This window comes from Hyperolius riggenbachi, chromosome 2 (assembly GCF_040937935.1).
Source record: "Hyperolius riggenbachi isolate aHypRig1 chromosome 2, aHypRig1.pri, whole genome shotgun sequence".
NCBI lineage: Eukaryota > Metazoa > Chordata > Amphibia > Anura > Hyperoliidae > Hyperolius > Hyperolius riggenbachi.
Genome location: NC_090647.1, coordinates 480,875,251 through 480,892,287, shown reverse-complemented (window position 1 = coordinate 480,892,287; position 17,037 = coordinate 480,875,251). Strand labels below are relative to the sequence as shown.

General features: G+C 44.1%; 2 long non-coding RNA genes across 2 annotated transcripts in view; one reads left to right on the top strand and one right to left on the bottom strand.

Annotated features, from left to right (window-relative positions):
* The first annotated feature begins 1,248 nt into the window (after positions 1–1,248).
* The window catches only part of LOC137544908 (uncharacterized), a 38,076-nt gene continuing 22,287 nt past the window's right edge, over positions 1,249–17,037 (top strand). Inside the window, exon 1 of the long non-coding RNA XR_011025936.1 lies at positions 1,249–1,980. This is a non-coding gene — a long non-coding RNA (uncharacterized lncRNA). The remainder of the gene's footprint in view (positions 1,981–17,037) is intronic.
* LOC137544909 (uncharacterized) overlaps positions 13,521–17,037 on the bottom strand; it is a 29,879-nt gene continuing 26,362 nt past the window's right edge. The window contains exon 4 of the long non-coding RNA XR_011025937.1: positions 13,521–14,001. This is a non-coding gene — a long non-coding RNA (uncharacterized lncRNA). The remainder of the gene's footprint in view (positions 14,002–17,037) is intronic.

Genomic DNA, 17,037 nt, shown 5'->3' with positions numbered 1-17,037 from the left:
TGTACAGCCCCAGCTTTAAAAATGCCAACTCACAGGAGCGCTGGGAGTCACCCTGCCTGTACTACGTGTCCCATCATGCAACACTGGGAGACCCCGCCCTCGCCTGATCATCACACATAGGCTAATTGCTAATCCCTAGACTAGCCATTACGACGAATCAATGTCGATAGCTTCTATGGGGGCGGGGGCTTCCGAGCAGCTGACACGTCACTTGTACGGGGAACGGCGTCAATCATTCAGAAAAGGGGCGGTGACGGAGGGCAGGGCTTTGACTCGTGGGCGTGTCTAAACGCAGCACTTTTGTGAATTCATTATTCAGAAGGGCGTGTCGAGCTGGCGCTGATTGGGTGCGGCTGGCAGGAGTCGGTTTGCGTCATCACGTTACCAGCTGATCGGAGTTTGGAGCCGGCTTGCTGGGAGTTGCGGGGAGACAGGACAGGTCAGCGGGAGGGAGCGGTCACCGAGAGAAGTGCGGGGCGGCTGGACTGGCACGGGAGCGCCGTGTGTGCGGGCACTGGCTGTGCACTGGGGCTGCCTCTAGGGTGACACCTCATGTCTGCAGTGGGGGTCCTGGCTACGCTGAGGGCAGGGTGGCTGCTAGTGGGCTATGTAGGGTGTGGTGAGCTGAGAGTTGCCAGTAGTGGGTGTCTGAGGAGAGCTGTGTGAGTGGAGGGTGCCGCAGTGTCAGGGTGGGGTGCAGCCCTGATGTATGGGGTGGGGCACTGGAGTGGTGTGGGGGTCACTACTGGTCGGGTGAGGGACACGAATGCAGGATGGGCAGGCTGGGGTTGCACTTCTGTGGTGTGTCTACCCCAGCAATAGGCTGTGTGTAGTGGGGTCTCCGTGGGCTGGGGCTAACATTGCATGGTGACAGAAGAGAAGCCAGGGGGCCATATTGCGCTGGGCAGGGTGTTGGGGGGTAGCAGAGTCCTCGGATGGGTGGGGTAATGGGGTACTCCTTAGACGAGTGGGCAGCCAGTAATGGGGGGAACAGAGCTCTCGGATGGATGGGCAACCAGGGATGTGGGCAGGAGAGCCCTCGGATGGGTGGGCAACCAGGGATGGGGGCAGGAGAGCTCTGATAGGTGGGCATCCAGGGGTGGGGGAGCAGAGACCTCAGATGGGTGGTCAGCCAGGGATGGGGGAGCAGAGCTCTCAGCTAGGTGGGCAGCCAGGGATGGGGGTAGCAGAGCTCTCAGGTGGGCAGCCAGGGTTGGGGGTGGCAGAGTTCTCAGATGGGTGGGGAGGGTATAGAGGACAGAGGATTCAGAATGGCTGAAGGACAAGGTACAAGACTGAGCTCTGAGGAAGAGAGCTGGGTGTGGAGGGATCTGTATGATCAGGGACACTTGCTGGAAGCTGCACTGAGAAAGGGCTCTCCTATCTCAATGTAACAGATGACGATCTGGGCTAGGCTGTAGGTAAGTCTGAAGGTAGGAATCTGATGGGTGTAGTAGTTGTGAACTGGTGATGGGTGAGATGCACCCACTGGGTGGTGTTCTGGTGAGTTCAATGCACAGGCTAGTGGTGTAGGTGAAAAGGATCATTGCTGGGGGATTGGATCTGTAAGATTGGCTGGGAAGGGGGGGATGGGCTGTACTGGGTAATGGTTTACAAATGGGGACCATTTTGGGAGGGGTATTGTCATAGATATAATGGAATGGTGACGAGAGCTGGTTTTTATCTATGCTGGTTTTCCTCTATGCATATAGTGCAGTTGTTGTATGGTCAGTGGTGGCTTTGATGGAAGTTGTGCCCTCAGACTTGCAGTAGGCCTTGGCTGGAGAGTGGTGGGTGTGGCATAGTCGGTGTGCTTGATGCCTGGCTGCCTGCAGCAGACCAGTCCTATCTTCTCCATAGGCTGCAGATTACAGGGAGATCTTGCAGGTGGATTGCCTGGACTGGGGAGGGGCTGTGACCACACCCCAATGAGAAGAGCTTACAGGAGAAAAGATGACATTTGCTCTCATCATCCTAACGGTAAGGACTGGTCTGTTTTTTTTTTTATTATTTGATGCTCTCTGTTCTATTTGTGTGTTTGCCATTCCACTGAGCCTGTTTTTTCCCTTATCTTTCATTATGTCAGTCTTCTGCCTTTTTCATGCCAGGATCCCCATCAATATGTAGCAGAATCCTTCTATTCTTATTAATATATTAGCTTACTTGACTTTCCACCTCATTTCCTATCTTTGCTTTTATTCAACGTCCTCTCACACTTCAGTCCATACTTTTCTCCCATATGCTGCACCCTCCTCAGCACAAATCCTGTTTGCTTCTCTTGCGTTCAGAAGCTCTGATTCACGCTTATGCAACCTGCTGTGCCACATTTTAACTCTAGGGGCGATAGAGAGCAGAGCGCTGCTATGGGTCATGCCCTGAAGAGGCAACAGAAGCAGAAAGTTTGGAGTGTTTGCTTTTCCAGGCTCATCTCGGAGCTGAGATAGCGTATATCACTTTCTGATGACCGCAGACCTTGACATTTTTTTTGCTGACTGCAGTTGTAAACCACCCTTTTTGTTTGTTAGTGATTTTTTTTTTTTATTCGTTTTTTTTTCTCTCAAAAAAACATGTTGGAAAAAGTAAGATTGGGCACTTGTGATAAATGACTGGATGTGTCTGGAGAATTTGGAAATACCATTTATAGAAGTTATATGACCAGATAAGTCTGAGAGCCTTGATGTAGTAGTAGTTTGACAACCTAGTGGTAAGAAGAAATCGTGCCCAGTTTAAATGTAGCAAGTAAAATGGATGCCACAGACTGCGGTTATAAAAGCACCCAGGGGCAATTTAGGTGCACCCGATGCATATCAGAATGAAGTGGCAGAAGGTGTCTGGTGGTGAAGGCGCCACTGATATTGGTAGATATTGCATTGGGGGAGGGTTTAGGGTTAGGCAGGCAGGGTGGGGGGTAGGGTTAGGCATAAGTGGAGGGAGGGGTAGTGTAGAAATAGTTAGGTTTAGGGTATCGGAAATTTCTACCAATAGTTTACTATCTTATTGACCAATACCGGTTTCAATAAGTCCACTCCCATCTATGGTTCTGGATTTTGCCAGTGCTTGATTCACAAAAGGCCTTCTCTGGTTCATTTTCGGTTGAGAGAGAATCTCTATGCTATTATTTTATTGTCCTAGTTTTGATATATTTTCATCAAAATCGAGATCTTCAATCTATTTTATACATGCAAAAAGAAGCGCATAGTGTATGTACTGCAGGGGAACTGTGCGCCCTTCTCAGGGTTATAAATGGTCAATGATTTGCAAATCCCGCTTGCATGCAACTTGGATTTGAGCCAATGAAAGGAGGATCCGGCTTGATTTGATTGGTCCATTTCCATGCTGCGTGCAAGCTGGGATTATTTCCATTTCTCTGATCAGATCTACTGAAGCACAGTTGAGGCCTGATGCTGTTTAGAGACATTTACATTTTGCTTTCATGTCACATGTTCAGTCGCATTAAAACATACCTTGTCATTCTCTAGGAAGTCTCAAGTGAACACAGTGTAAATTGCTTTATAGCAGTAGGGTCCACTCACTATGTGCGTTGCGCAATAATACTGCATGCAAACTCACTGCCCATATCACCAAGTTCGTAGCTCTGCATCACACACAGATATGATCATCATAGCCATACAATTGTGTGGGCTGGGAGTTAATGTACGGTACTTTGTACAGCCGGCGTGTGGGGTGATTTCACCCTGATTGACATACATTTTGATCAGAACTTGTGTACGGCTACCCTTAGTGTGCATACACACATCCAATTTTGTTTGGCCAATTTTACCACTTCCGTGGATTGTGTAGGATGACTCTCCTACTACATGGAAGTTGTAAAATTGGCCAATCAAAACTAGGCGTGTACGTACCCTTGTCTGACTTTTTTTTTCTTTTTTCCTTCTGTGCTCTTTAGTAAAGGTGCCCATATAGACATTGATTCTTAAATTTCCTGCATATTTGTTCACTTAGATGAAATCGAATGGAAATACATTTCCTTAAATAGCCAATCAATGGAATGACCAAAAATTGATTGAAATTATTCATTGGACAATATTTAACATTTAGGTTGATTGGGGTGTGGCAGAAGATCGATGGCCCATATAGTTGCCCTGCATTGCATGGTGCAATGCTCCGGTTCGATCAATTTTCAATAGATTGCCTGTTGGAATCATTTTAAAAATCTAGTATGCGTTTCTGAATACATTCCTTTCAGAAAATAATTGATCTGTTTGGAACCTCGGGTTGAAATCTGTGCATAGCCTGCTTCATAATGGTTTAGTAGTTTGCCTGGAAATACAGTTTGTCATTCGCGTGAACTATACTATAGCTTTTCTTGATGGGCAGAATTATGGATACTGCCATTGCTAGTTTCATTCTGGGTGCTCGCAAACCATGTCTGTCAGCTGCTCTCCTGTACCTGAGCTAGACAGGCCCCTCATGGAGGTAGATCTGAGCACAGCTGTACTCAGGCTTGACATGTCGCAGTCCCCTGCCGCTCTAACACCACCCCTTGTCAGTGCTTGACTTTCGTGGTGTTACTGCCGCTGCAGTCTGGCTGCATTTGTGCCTGACTTGCACTGGCTGGTGGTAGACGGAATTCTTGGGCAAGTGCGCAGTTCAGCCTCCTGTCTGAAAGAGGCCTTTCTCTTCTGTGAGTGACGCTCTTTTATAACAGATCTGCGTTTTTGCGATAGCTGTTGCATGCGACTCTGAGATGTGCATGGTATTCGGCACTTGTTTCTAATGCCAAACACTAGGGCGTATACCATACTTTGCATCTGGGTAATTGGACATAAACTATGTGTAGGCCTTCATAGACGTAACCGCTAATCCATACATGCTCCAGAGCTGTGTAGACAATCCTCCCTGAATCACTGCCCTGTCATTCATATGTTATACTAAAGGCAGGAAATTTAATCTTCCATGAGGGCCATCGCACACGGGTGATTTTATTTCTTTAGTTGTGTAAAACAATCTACCTTAGTTTGCCACCTGTATTTTTAGGCTCTGTTGTAGAATCAAGTGTTTTGCAGCTTATTCTGCTTTCAGTAATTGAATTTACTGCAGGATGTGACTCGTTCATTTGCCTGTTTCATTTTTCTATTTTCAGAACTATTTTTCTAAACACCTGCCAGTAAATCTCTTCTGAGAAATGTGAGAACAGTTAAGCTGCCTACCCACATAGGATGATATTGGCCAGAAACAATTGTTCCTAATCGTTTCTGGTGCACGTTTAGAAATGATCATTGTAAAGACTTGCTTCTCGGCTATCTCCAGACAGCCCATTCTGTTTGGAGAGGAGGAGCCTTGCTGCAGCATATCTGTAGTATTTACCAAGGATTATCCGCCTTTGCTAATACTAGGAAAAGAGGCCAACAACATTTGGTTTCTGCCCATCTGAATATTACCTTGGCTCCCACCCGAGTTACTCAACCTCTGCATCACGCTATGTATGCATATACTACATGGCATCTTGTATAAATTTGCTGCCTCAATGAAACTACCACTCGGACAGTACCAGGATGTCTCTACTGGCTTTCCCAACATTTGGTAACGCCTGTACATGGTCTAGATTTTCAGCTGAAACAAATGGTTTTTCATAAGTAGAAACAGGACAAAGGAATGCTGGCAGTGCAGGAGCCGTCGTCCCATCCAGGGAGGGAAGAGAGAGGGAGAGACAACACAGTCCTATGTAAAGATGTGTGTGCGTTGTAGATCCTCAGCGTGCTCAGGCGAAAAGTGACATCTGTATGCATAAAGAAGGAAAAGAGCGCCGGCACTGCTGTCATACACTTTAATCCCAACTTATAAAATCGTAGACAAATACAAAAGATTGTCCATGCAAACAATTGACAACACATACCATAGGTGCCTGTGGGTGGTGCGGAGGGTGCAAAGCCTGACGGCCGTTTCGCGCGTTTGCGCTTCTACGGAGGCAGCCTCCGTAGAAGCGCAAACGCGCGAAACGGCCGTCAGGCTTTGCACCCACAGGCACCTATGGTATGTGTTGTCAATTGTTTGCATGGACAATCTTTTGTATTTGTCTACGATTTTATAAGTTGGGATTAAAGTGTATGACAGCAGTGCCGGCGCTCTTTTCCTTCTTTATGCAAACAAATGGTTTTTACAGCTTTAGTCATTTCATCTTCTGCGGATATATGTTCCGTCAATGTCTAGTATATTTAGCAAGTATAAGCTTTGCGTTGCATACATCTAGCAATGTATCGGCAGAAAACACACACACACACCACACCACACACACCACACACACACGTTTTGGGAATCGGCCTTGTGCCGCCGTCTCCACCCCCCAAATGTAGTGTTCCTCGCATGTCAATTAAAGCGCAAGAGATTTGGGCGCCACCATAATAGGAATTATGGCTATAGTGGTGCATGGGGAGTAACTTTGGCGCTGTCAGACGGAGCTGAAGTTATTTTTAAAACACTGTAATCAGGCGCCAGCGATAGCTGGAAGCTTAATTACATCATTCCCCACCATCCACGTCGACCTGGAGGAGGAATAGTAATTAATGCCGCTGGGACTTGCGCAGCAGCAGGATAAGCGTATATCGGCTGTATCCTGCGCCCAAGTCTCCCGGCGGCGATTTCTCTCATATGCATGTGTCCCTGTGCATTAAAATACTTTCTGTCCGCTGTCGCCTGCCGCTAGTCACAAAGGTACCCATGCAGCTTCTACATTGGTACCCCATGTGGCTACTGGCACATGGGGCCTGTGTGATGTCACACAAACTCATCTGCCAGTTGTCACTAGCGGCAGTGGGCAGCTAAAATATTTTAATGCATTGGGGGGCAGCGGCTGTGGGTTCCATCGCTCGTCCCAATATTGCACGCTGTTTACTGTCATGAACATGCTCGACCGCATCGGCCCGAAATATCCCAGCATGTCCAATTTATACATTTGACCAATTCCAGCCTGAAATCTGTTGAATCATCAATTGGGCATGCTTGTTGTAGCACGGATTTTTATTTGACAATTATTGAAATGAATGGTCGATCGGTGGCAAAATCGGTAGATATGGCCACTTTTAGCCATAGACCCTGAACAAGAATGTCAGTCAGGTGTTGCTGACTGAAGTCTGACTGGATAAGCCACATGCTTGTTTCAGCCACTACTGCAGCCAAAACAGATCAGCAAGATGCCAGGTCACTGGTATTGCTTAACCACTTCGCCCTATCTGGACGGATATATCCGTCCAGATGGGCACTGCTGCTGCAGCTGTGTGGGGCGCGCGCTCTCGCTGCCTCCCGCTGCCCCCCGATCAGTGAATGGGAATATAATTCCCATTCACCGATCTAAGTCTCCGGCAGAAATGCCGACGCTTTCTCATCAGAGAGCGTGGTATTTCTGCCCCCAGGAAACATCACCTTCTTCTTATAGTACCTAGATGCGAGATCGTTCGCATCTAGGAATTTTTTGAATGTGGCCAAATGGTAAACTGCACCCACATACATAAATTAAATAAAAAAATCCATTATATTACATCTAAAATTAGCTATTTACCTCCCAAACTAAAATTACCCAAATACATTTTTGTATTTAAAAAAAAAAATAAAAAAAAATTACAATTAAAAAAAAAAAACTACATAAATAGTTACCTAAGGGTCTGAACTTTTTAAATATACATGTCAAGAGAGTATCTTATTAATTTTTTTAAAATTATAAGCTTATAAATAGTGATGGACGCAAATTGAAAAAATGCACCTTTATTTCTAAATAAAATATCGGCGCCATAATATGTGATAGGGACGTAATTTAAACGGTGTAATAAGCGGGACAAATGGGCACATAATATGCATGGGTTTTAATTACTGTAGCATGTATTAATTTTAAACTATAATGGCCAAAAACTGAGGAATAATAATTTTTTTCCATTTCTATCTGAGGGCTTGTTTCCACTATTGCGGTGCGGAATCGCCTGGATTCCACCGCTGATGAAATCGCATGCGGATGCGATTTCCCATGCGTTTTTGCCGCGAATTCGCATGCGAATTCGCATAGGTGAGGGTATATGCGAATTTAACCATGTCACTGCCTGTTTGAATTACATTGGTACCTATGCAAATTCGCATACCATAGCCGCATGCGAATTTCCTATTCAATACATTAGCGGCGATTCGCATGCATTCCACTCGCAGGCGAATTCGTTGGCTCTTTTGTGCGTTTTTTTACCGCTGAAAAAAACGCACATCACCAACGCTACAGTGGAAACAGGCCCACCCACTTGCATACCATGTGCGAATCTGCATGCGTTGGACGCATGCAGATTCGCGATAGTGGAAACGAGCCCTAAATCTTCCTGTTAAAATGCATTTACAGTAAAGTGGCTCTTAGCAAAATGTACTACCCAAAGAAAGCCTAATTAGTGGCGGAAAAAACAAGCTATAGATCAATTAATTGTGATAAGTAACGATAAAGTTATTGGCGAATGGGAGGTGAACATTGCTCGGATGCTTAAGATTTTCGACGCTGTAGGCTGAAGTGGAAGGAAATCAATATGGCAGCCTCTAAATACCTCTCACTTCAGGTGTCCTTTAATAGGAGTAAGTATTCTGATGCAGGCCTATGTTTTGCTCAAATAAGACACCAAGAAAATGGCTGGAAGGGACAAAAACTGGTGGGGAGAGGACTTGATTAGTTTCAAAATTGTAATTTGCCTGTGTCCTCAAATTGTTTAGTTTTTACTTCTATATGATGTAGGTCATGTTTATAAATTGGCTTGATCTGTTGCTGAGACCTCTCGTTTATCGGTAATCCCAGTTTAGCTTGTACTGCACATATGAGCATAGGTGACTCGGCTATACTATAGTCCTTGTGTTCTGTTATGACACTCCTAGACAAACAGAAGTGTCTGCAAACTGTTTTTATGACCCTGGTTATTACAATAACCATAAACTTGCAGTTTAACATACTAAAAGCAACATTGTGTCATACTGTAAACAAGTCAGGTCAAAATGCAACTCTAATAAAAAATGGATGAGACCCTTTTTGTTTAGCATGAGACTGCAACACTTTACACACTTTTTTTTTTATATTATTGGCATTTTGGCTATAGAAACCCTTTGACCGACCACCAGTTTGAAATTAATGCGTTTTCTAAAGTATGGTGGCAGCCATTTTGAGAAATTTGACTTGCATCATTGTCTGGTACACACAATGTAATTTCCCTTCAGATAGGTCGAATCAATTTCCAACATGTCCGATTTGCCCCCAGTTGATAACAGAATCTATTTTTAGATCAGTACTGCACAAAACAATCCTGATCAGGAGCAGATTCTAGATGTCGGAAATTGATTCAACCTGTCCATTTGATGGGGAATTACATTGTGTACCTAGCATTAGGCTTGAATTGAACATGGGGCTGATGTATTCTGGATCTGCTTACAAATATATCCTGCGTTCTTGGTTGTATACAGGGCTGTGCAGCCTCGGACTGAAGTTCCCCAATCTCTGAAATTTAAAGTAGAACTCTAGCCAGTTATAAAAGGGCTGGTTCCCCTATTATGGTTAAAAATATCCCCCCTCTTCTGCTTTTCAGGTGACCCCAATCACTTGAAAACCATACGAGGGTTACCTCAGTGGGAACACAGACCACAATTTAAAAAGTGAAACCCTCTACTCTATCACAATGCAGACTTTCAGTTTTAGCCTATACAGTTAATGGATTAAGTATATATCCATATAGCCTGCATTCCATGGATTATACCTCACAGATGAGGGCGGGAAGGAATGGGTTGTGGTCGTGGAGCCGTGGTTGGGGGGCCACTGTACACATGCCTATTGGCTTTAAAGTGGACCTCCACTGTAAATTCCAAAATGACATAACAGATTTCAGCTAAGGTCTGGTGGCTGGACTGGGTGCTTCTCTGCCTTCAGCAGAAGCCTATAGAGATCTGATAACATTTCTGTTCAGATGCTCAGTTTTGTGTTGTTGTCAAATAAAGATGACAAATATATAAAAGCTTCTGAATAATGTACCAGGGTACAGGTAGTGCAACACTGGGTCCAATGGACCTCCCTATATAGTACAAAAACTAGCTGTTGACACGATTTGCAACAGAATATATATAGCTATATCTCCACATTGGTCAAGGGGGTGCTAGTATCCCACAAGTGTGCTCGGGACCTTGCAGATCCCTCACCTTCCCGTATGTGTGTGCCTAGGAAGGGGTGTGGCTATTTCACACACATGTAACTAAGAAATGTACTGCAGCTGAATGAACAGATATAATCGAGGGACAGTGCCAATCTGTCCACACGAATGTTAAATACCACTGCTTGAGGTCAGTTGCTTACACTGAAACTGATGGAATCGCACAAAGGGTGCAGATGTATCTATATATAGATATAGATATCTCAAATAAAAATGGAACGTTTGTAGGACGTTATCTCAGTCTTGGGTGATTGTAGCTACGCTTGACATAAACATTTTTGTTGCAGCCCACAGAACTCCTGCAATTAATCTGCAGTGTATCTACTTCGTGCTTTCATGGAAGCAGACATATTAACATCCTGTTGCGCAAAGGTGGATCAGCGCATCACTAGGCCACCAATCGGGTGCGCTGAGCCCCCCAAGAAACTACAAACGCACCTTGAAACCAAACAGAAGCTCTGCATTAACCTCAATAAGCAATGCTATTAAATGGGAGCAGCTGACCAGTTACTTACATTTGTAAATGGCGAGGAAAGGAACAGCGCTACTTAAAAACAGATTGCATCCATATTAACATCCTGTGTTTACCAATTAGAGCTCAGCTGTGGCAGTCAGCTGATACAGCTGAGGGATCAAATAATGTGATTAGTCACGAATGAGGGGAATTAGACAGGCTAAACCATCTAAATACGTACAGGGTGCATTTGTCTGCTTTCCTTCTGTCATGTGCAAGAGTTCAGGTCCACTTTAAGAAGGCAAAATTACATTTGGCTTTGCTTTTTGATAGAAGTCTTTTAGCCCGTTATACCTTCCAGGTGGTTCTGGGTCACCATGTGCTGTCTGGGTTCCTTTTGAAAAGCTATAACTGTCTTATTTTCTGTCCATTTTTTTTTTATACTGTAATCACAGCTTTGTTTAAAATCAAGCTTTGGGTTGAAAATCCCCTGTAGTGTAAGCACTTCATACTAATTATACAGCTATCCAGCTCCCCATCTCAGGTATTGCACTGACTCTCTGCTCTCTGTAATAGATTCATCATGACTGTTCTGACAGAATGGTGCTGGGGATCTCTCCCATTAGCTGGAGTGCTTCCGCTACAAATCTTACCAGGTAGAGGTTCCTGCAGGCTTGAAAATATCTGGGGGCTTGAGAGAGAAGTCGCTAAAGATCTGTCTGACTGCCTAATCACTATCTTGATTGCAAGCCGTGTAATCTAATTTTGTTTTAATATAAAATGTCAAGAGCCCATTTACATGGTGTGAGGTGAACTAAACGGCACAGTGTCAGCAGGAGCACACAGTGCATAGAAGGTAGTTTCTGATATTTCCATTAAATATAAAGTGTTGTGGTGATGCAGGACTGTATGCATTTGTCAGCTTCTGTGCACTGTTCCTTGCAGTGAAATGGTGAGACACAATGGAAAGCACTGCAGGTAGCCTTGTTTTGTGGCATAACACAGCCACTGTACACCCGCAGTGTGAACAAGCTGTAACGTACTTAAAGGACTTCCCAAGCCAAACCTGGGGCTTCTTCCAGCCTCTCGCAACAGCTCCTGTGGTCCTCGCTGGGCGCCCGCAATGATGGGGAACCGCTGGCGGGGTCAGCTTCTGCCCGCGCATCCATATCTGCCGCATATTGCACTTGCGCACAACTACTGCACAGTACGCGCCAGATGGCGTGAACATGCGGGCACGAGTGCAGCACAGAAGAGCTGACCTTGCAGACAGGTCCTTTCATCTGCGCCGCTGCCAATCAAACCCACATTGTCCGCGGTGTACTGGGCATGTGCAGAACTAGTACACCGCAGCCAATATGGACTCGAGTGACAGTGGGAGAGGGGAAGGACCTTTTCAGAGCCCTGTAAGTGACACTATATAAATCCTCACACTGTAGGGAACCCCTCTTTCCCAGACTGTATCTTATCTAAACACACATCACCCCCATACAACCCAACATGTTTCACCCCGTAAAAGATAGGTGCTTCATCAGAGGTACTTTTACAAAGTGCTAGTGCTCAAAACTGCTATAAAATACATTATAAATATATTGGACATAGAAAACACAAAACACAGCTAGTGTCATGGGCTCACGGCTAATTATGAACACAGGCTAACAGATGGGTGCAACTGTACTCTAGAAAGCACTGTGGAAGATGTTGGCGTTATATAAATGCTAAAAATATTAAGATAATGGTGGTGAATTGTGTTCAGTCAGAATACATCCTATGTAAAGCCTTTTAGAAAATGTGACCTTCAAAAATCAACAGCTGGAAAAGTTTTAAGATCTTCCAATCTATTTCCAACCAGATGTCACACTTTTGCTATTTGAATGAGTCATATGACTAGGTAAACAGGCTGTTAGGCTAAAGCTGTCCGTACATCTAGTGATGTATGGGCAGTTCGACCAAGAGACCGATCTCTAATCCTCTGATCGTCGAGAGATCTCTTGGCTGCATATATACCGCAGGCAGATTCCTGATAGATTCCAGCATGAAATGTGTCTGCCTAGCGACACTGCCACCTACCTGGCCGGCCCCAAGTGTAAGGCTTTGTTCACATAAATTTGCAAGCGCTAAGGGCTCTTTCACATTAGGGCAGATTTTCTGCGTTTCAACGCAACGGGTAAAGTTTGCGTTACCCAAGGTAAGATGAAAGTCCATAGACTTTCATTTTAGCTTTCACATATAACGCAGCCTTTTTGTGCGTTGCGTTACACTGCACCCAGGCGCAGTTTTTCGGCCGACGCTAGCTTTATGCGTTACAATGTTAGTCAATGTAAAACGCACACTATGCGCGTTTTTAATCCATTAACGCAGGCAATCAGTCCCAGAATGCAACAGAGGAACAATGTAGAAAGTTGAAAACTAAAAGAAAAAAAAATTACCTGCGTTTTCCTATGTGCTGTAACGCATTGAAAACAGATTAAAAACGCACTCACTGCAGTGCAACGCATATCAAAACGCATACAACAAAACGTATGCTTTGGGCGTTCTCCAACGCAAGCTCTGATGTGAAAGAGTCCTAAGCAAGTTTGCTGTCAATTTTGGAGCCACTTGCGATTTTTCTAAGCACTTTTGTTTGGCGATTAGCTTTTTCATCTCGGTCGTCGCAATATATCAAACACAGTTAACGCCGTGCACCCAATCGACTATGTTGGATTGAGATTTTCTTAGTGACAAACTTTTCCGGCTTTTTTTAGTGGTCTCTATAAAAAAGGAGTTCTTGCTCATAAACCTGATTGCTACCTAGATCGATCCTAACTCCTGGTACAAAGATTTTTCCATTGATATTGAGACTGATTTGGATTCTATTAAGGTTATGATTTTTTTTTTCAATTTTTATTTTTAGTCTCAGATTAACACTTTGTATTTGTAGTGGATTTACAATGGAGGAACATGGCTGACAGGGATATTGTTAGCTGATGAACAGTCCATTTTGGACACGACTCATTGACTTTATTAAACATGGCAAGACACGGCAGTGTCAGAATTCTCTCCTATTAACTGTTACTTGAGCTTGTCCTCTTCACATATCCTTCTCCTTGCCTTGGGTAGTTATTAATGGAACATTCTTAGCTGGCTGATGTAAAATCGAAGTATTGATTGAACACGTGTACACCTCCATATTTCCTATGGTGATATTGTCTCTGTAATTTACAGCGAATCCTCTATGAATTGCAACTAGGAGGGAGGTGACCCCATTTCTTCTCACCAGATAGAAGTCGCTGTACACAAGAGGGCTGAATGCTTTCCCAGTGCAGACTGAGTGTACTCTGACCGCAAGGCAGGAAGGGCCCTCATAGGGAAAGATGCCGTCTGACACACTTCTTGGGTTGCCTGTAGATAAAGTGCCTAAATCTTAAATTGGAAATGTATATAATATGTACATTTCTCCCATAACAATAATGGGCAAATTAATCTCCTTATAGATTTTCATTATCTTATTTACAAAAGCCCTCCATGGAAAATATCTATAGAAAGTTGGACTGCTTCCCTACTCCTCTTCACACTATTATGGCAGTTGGACTGAGCAACTACTGTTTAGTAACTGAGGATCCCCCATGAGGAGATGGACTAGTCCAAAACATGACAGTTCTGTCATTTTCACGACCTACATTAAAAGCCATATAGGAAACCTTTACAGTATAGTGCATTTTACTCTGGGTGAAAAACGTATATGTATTTTAAAGTTAACAAATCTTCCCATTAATTTAGGCATTCTCTTGTTAAAGTGATCCCAAACAGGCTCAGGTTCAAAATCAGATAATACCCTTAAGAGAAAGAAGCCTCAGGATCATATTGAGGCTTCGCACACTACTCCGTGGTCCCTTTCCACATCGGGGCCGCATAGCTCTTCTTCGTATAGCGTGGCCACGGCTCTGGCTTACTGCGCATGTATGGGAGGTCTCAGATGGCTATTGCGTGGCCACACTATAGGAAGAGGAGCTGCGGTCCCAATGTGATTAGCTATAATTCATTTTGTCGCTAATTTCTGTGGGCTGTGCTCCGCAACGGAGGACTAATGCTTCATACACACTTGAGATGAGTCTTTGGAAAATGCAAGATCAGACCAATTTTACCCCCTTCCATGTAGTATGAGAGCCATACCTACAGTCTATTCTATAGAGCTGAACTCCCCATCAGATAAAATCTTTGCAAGATGCTGCACACAAAGATGCTGTACACATTCAAAAGATCAATATCTGCAAAAGATCTGTTCCTGCAAAAAATCCATTCCTGCAAAATGCATTCATAGTCTGAGATCTGCACATCCTCATACACACCTGGTTTAACAGACTTCATCTGCATATTTGGCAATCATCTGCAGATCTGAAAATCCATCCTGGTGGATCTGATCTGCAGATGATTGTCTGTTAAACCAGGTGTGTATGAGGATCAGCAGATCTCATAGACTATGAATGGATCTTTTGCAGGAACAGATCTTTTGCAGGAACAGATCTTTTGCAGATAATGATCTTTTGGATGTCTACAGCATCTTTGTGTGCAGCATCTTGCAAAGATTTTATCTGATGGGGAGTGCAGCTCCATAGAATAGACTGTAGGTATGGCTCTCATACTACATGGAAGGGTGTAAAATTGGTCTGTGATCTTGCATTTTCCAAAGACTTTTATCTCAAATGTGTATTAAGGATAAGTGAGGGAGGCTTCCCTCTCTTTAGGTAAGTATCTAACTTTATACCTGAGCTTCGGCTCGGGTACTTTAGTAGTAAAGTTTGGAGGAGATGCAATAAGGTGTGTTGAAACAGAGGGTAAAGTGATATTTTTGCAGTGTGCTGAAACAGGACACCTTCTAACACAATGGCTGGTGGACGCCTCCACCTCTTTCAGGTCCTGTTACTGCTGCAGTGAAACTGCCAAGTTCCCTTGTGCTGCAGAAGGGAAGTGCTGTGTGCCCTGATCCCTGCTAAGGAGAGGCTCATACACTCCTACCAACAATCTGTCCAGATATGTTCCAAACTTGTCTATTGTAAGACAATGAATGGCAGCTCACATGCGAGTGATTGACAGTGGCGCTCGCGCTGGTGCAGTAGAGGATGACCTCGTGAGGTCGGCCTCAGCACCAGCGGGGACTCTGAGCAAGCAACTGGGAGCGGAGCTGCTGCAAGGGGCTGGATTAAGCCCTGAGAAAGTAGGTCTGGGGTAGCTTAAAATGCTTGAAGTTTCCTTTAAAGTGTAACTGTCGGGCATAAAATTAAAAATCTATTCTTTATTTATATCTGCTAAACAAGTAATAAGGATGCTAACCAGGCAATCCAAAAGTTAAAATAACTATTACTTTTCTTGTTCAAAAATGATCATTCCCCAGTTTATCTGACTCTTATTTGTTACACAAAAAGGAGGTTGCAGGGCATGCTGGGTTGTCCTTTTTTGCTTCCCTATTTCTACTCAGACTTAACTAATGCAGCCTGATTGGCTGAAGCCTCTTCCCCCTCCTGTTTCCCCTCCCACAACTCTGTTACACTCTGGCCAATATTTCTCATGCTGAGCCAATGCACTTTCTATAGTGAAGGGCAGACAAATCGGGCAGAGGAGAGTAAGGGAGGAAATGACATCAGGATTGGCTTCAAAATAGCCTCACTTGAAATAGGGAAATGCTAAGGATTTTTTTTTTTTTTATTGTAGAAAAATCACTAAAATCAAAATGTAGACAGTGCAATACATTTTAGTAGAGCAAGTATTTACTTTTATATATGTGTTTTTGTTTTTCTCTGGTAGTATGGCTGACAGCTCCTCATTAGTGGTCAAGTTTCACCTTTTTGATATGCTCAAGAAGAGTATCTATTGCACTAATTTAACCCCATTAAAATATTACCATCTCGTTTTGCAGTCGGCTGTGAATTTTCAAAACTGACACTAGCTAAAATTGTGTTTTGTGTTTTTTTATTTATTTTTTTGCTTGGATTAAAAGGGAGCCTGTCATATTTCCTTTGTAAACAATAGCATTTAGCATTTGCCTGGCATCCTGCCGAACTCTCTGGCATCAGTAGTATCTGAAGCGCACACCTGAAACAAGCATGCAGCTAATCCAGTCATTCTTCAGGCAGAGCACCTGATCTGCATGCTTGTTCATGGGCTGTAGCTAAAAGTATGAGACAGGATCAGCGCACTGTACAGCCAGGCAATGTGCATCATTTAAAAGGAAATAAATATGGCAGCCCCCATATCCCTCTCACTTCAGGATTACCTTAAAGGATTCATCTGGCAACATTTCCTGCCCCATGATATACTTACCTTGGGCTTCCTCTAGCCCCATGAAGCCGGTGTGTCCTAAGCCACATTTCGGATCACAGCCGCTGGCCCGGGGTCCCTGCTGGTATATTGTGGGACAAATTATTTTGCTTGATGCTTCCT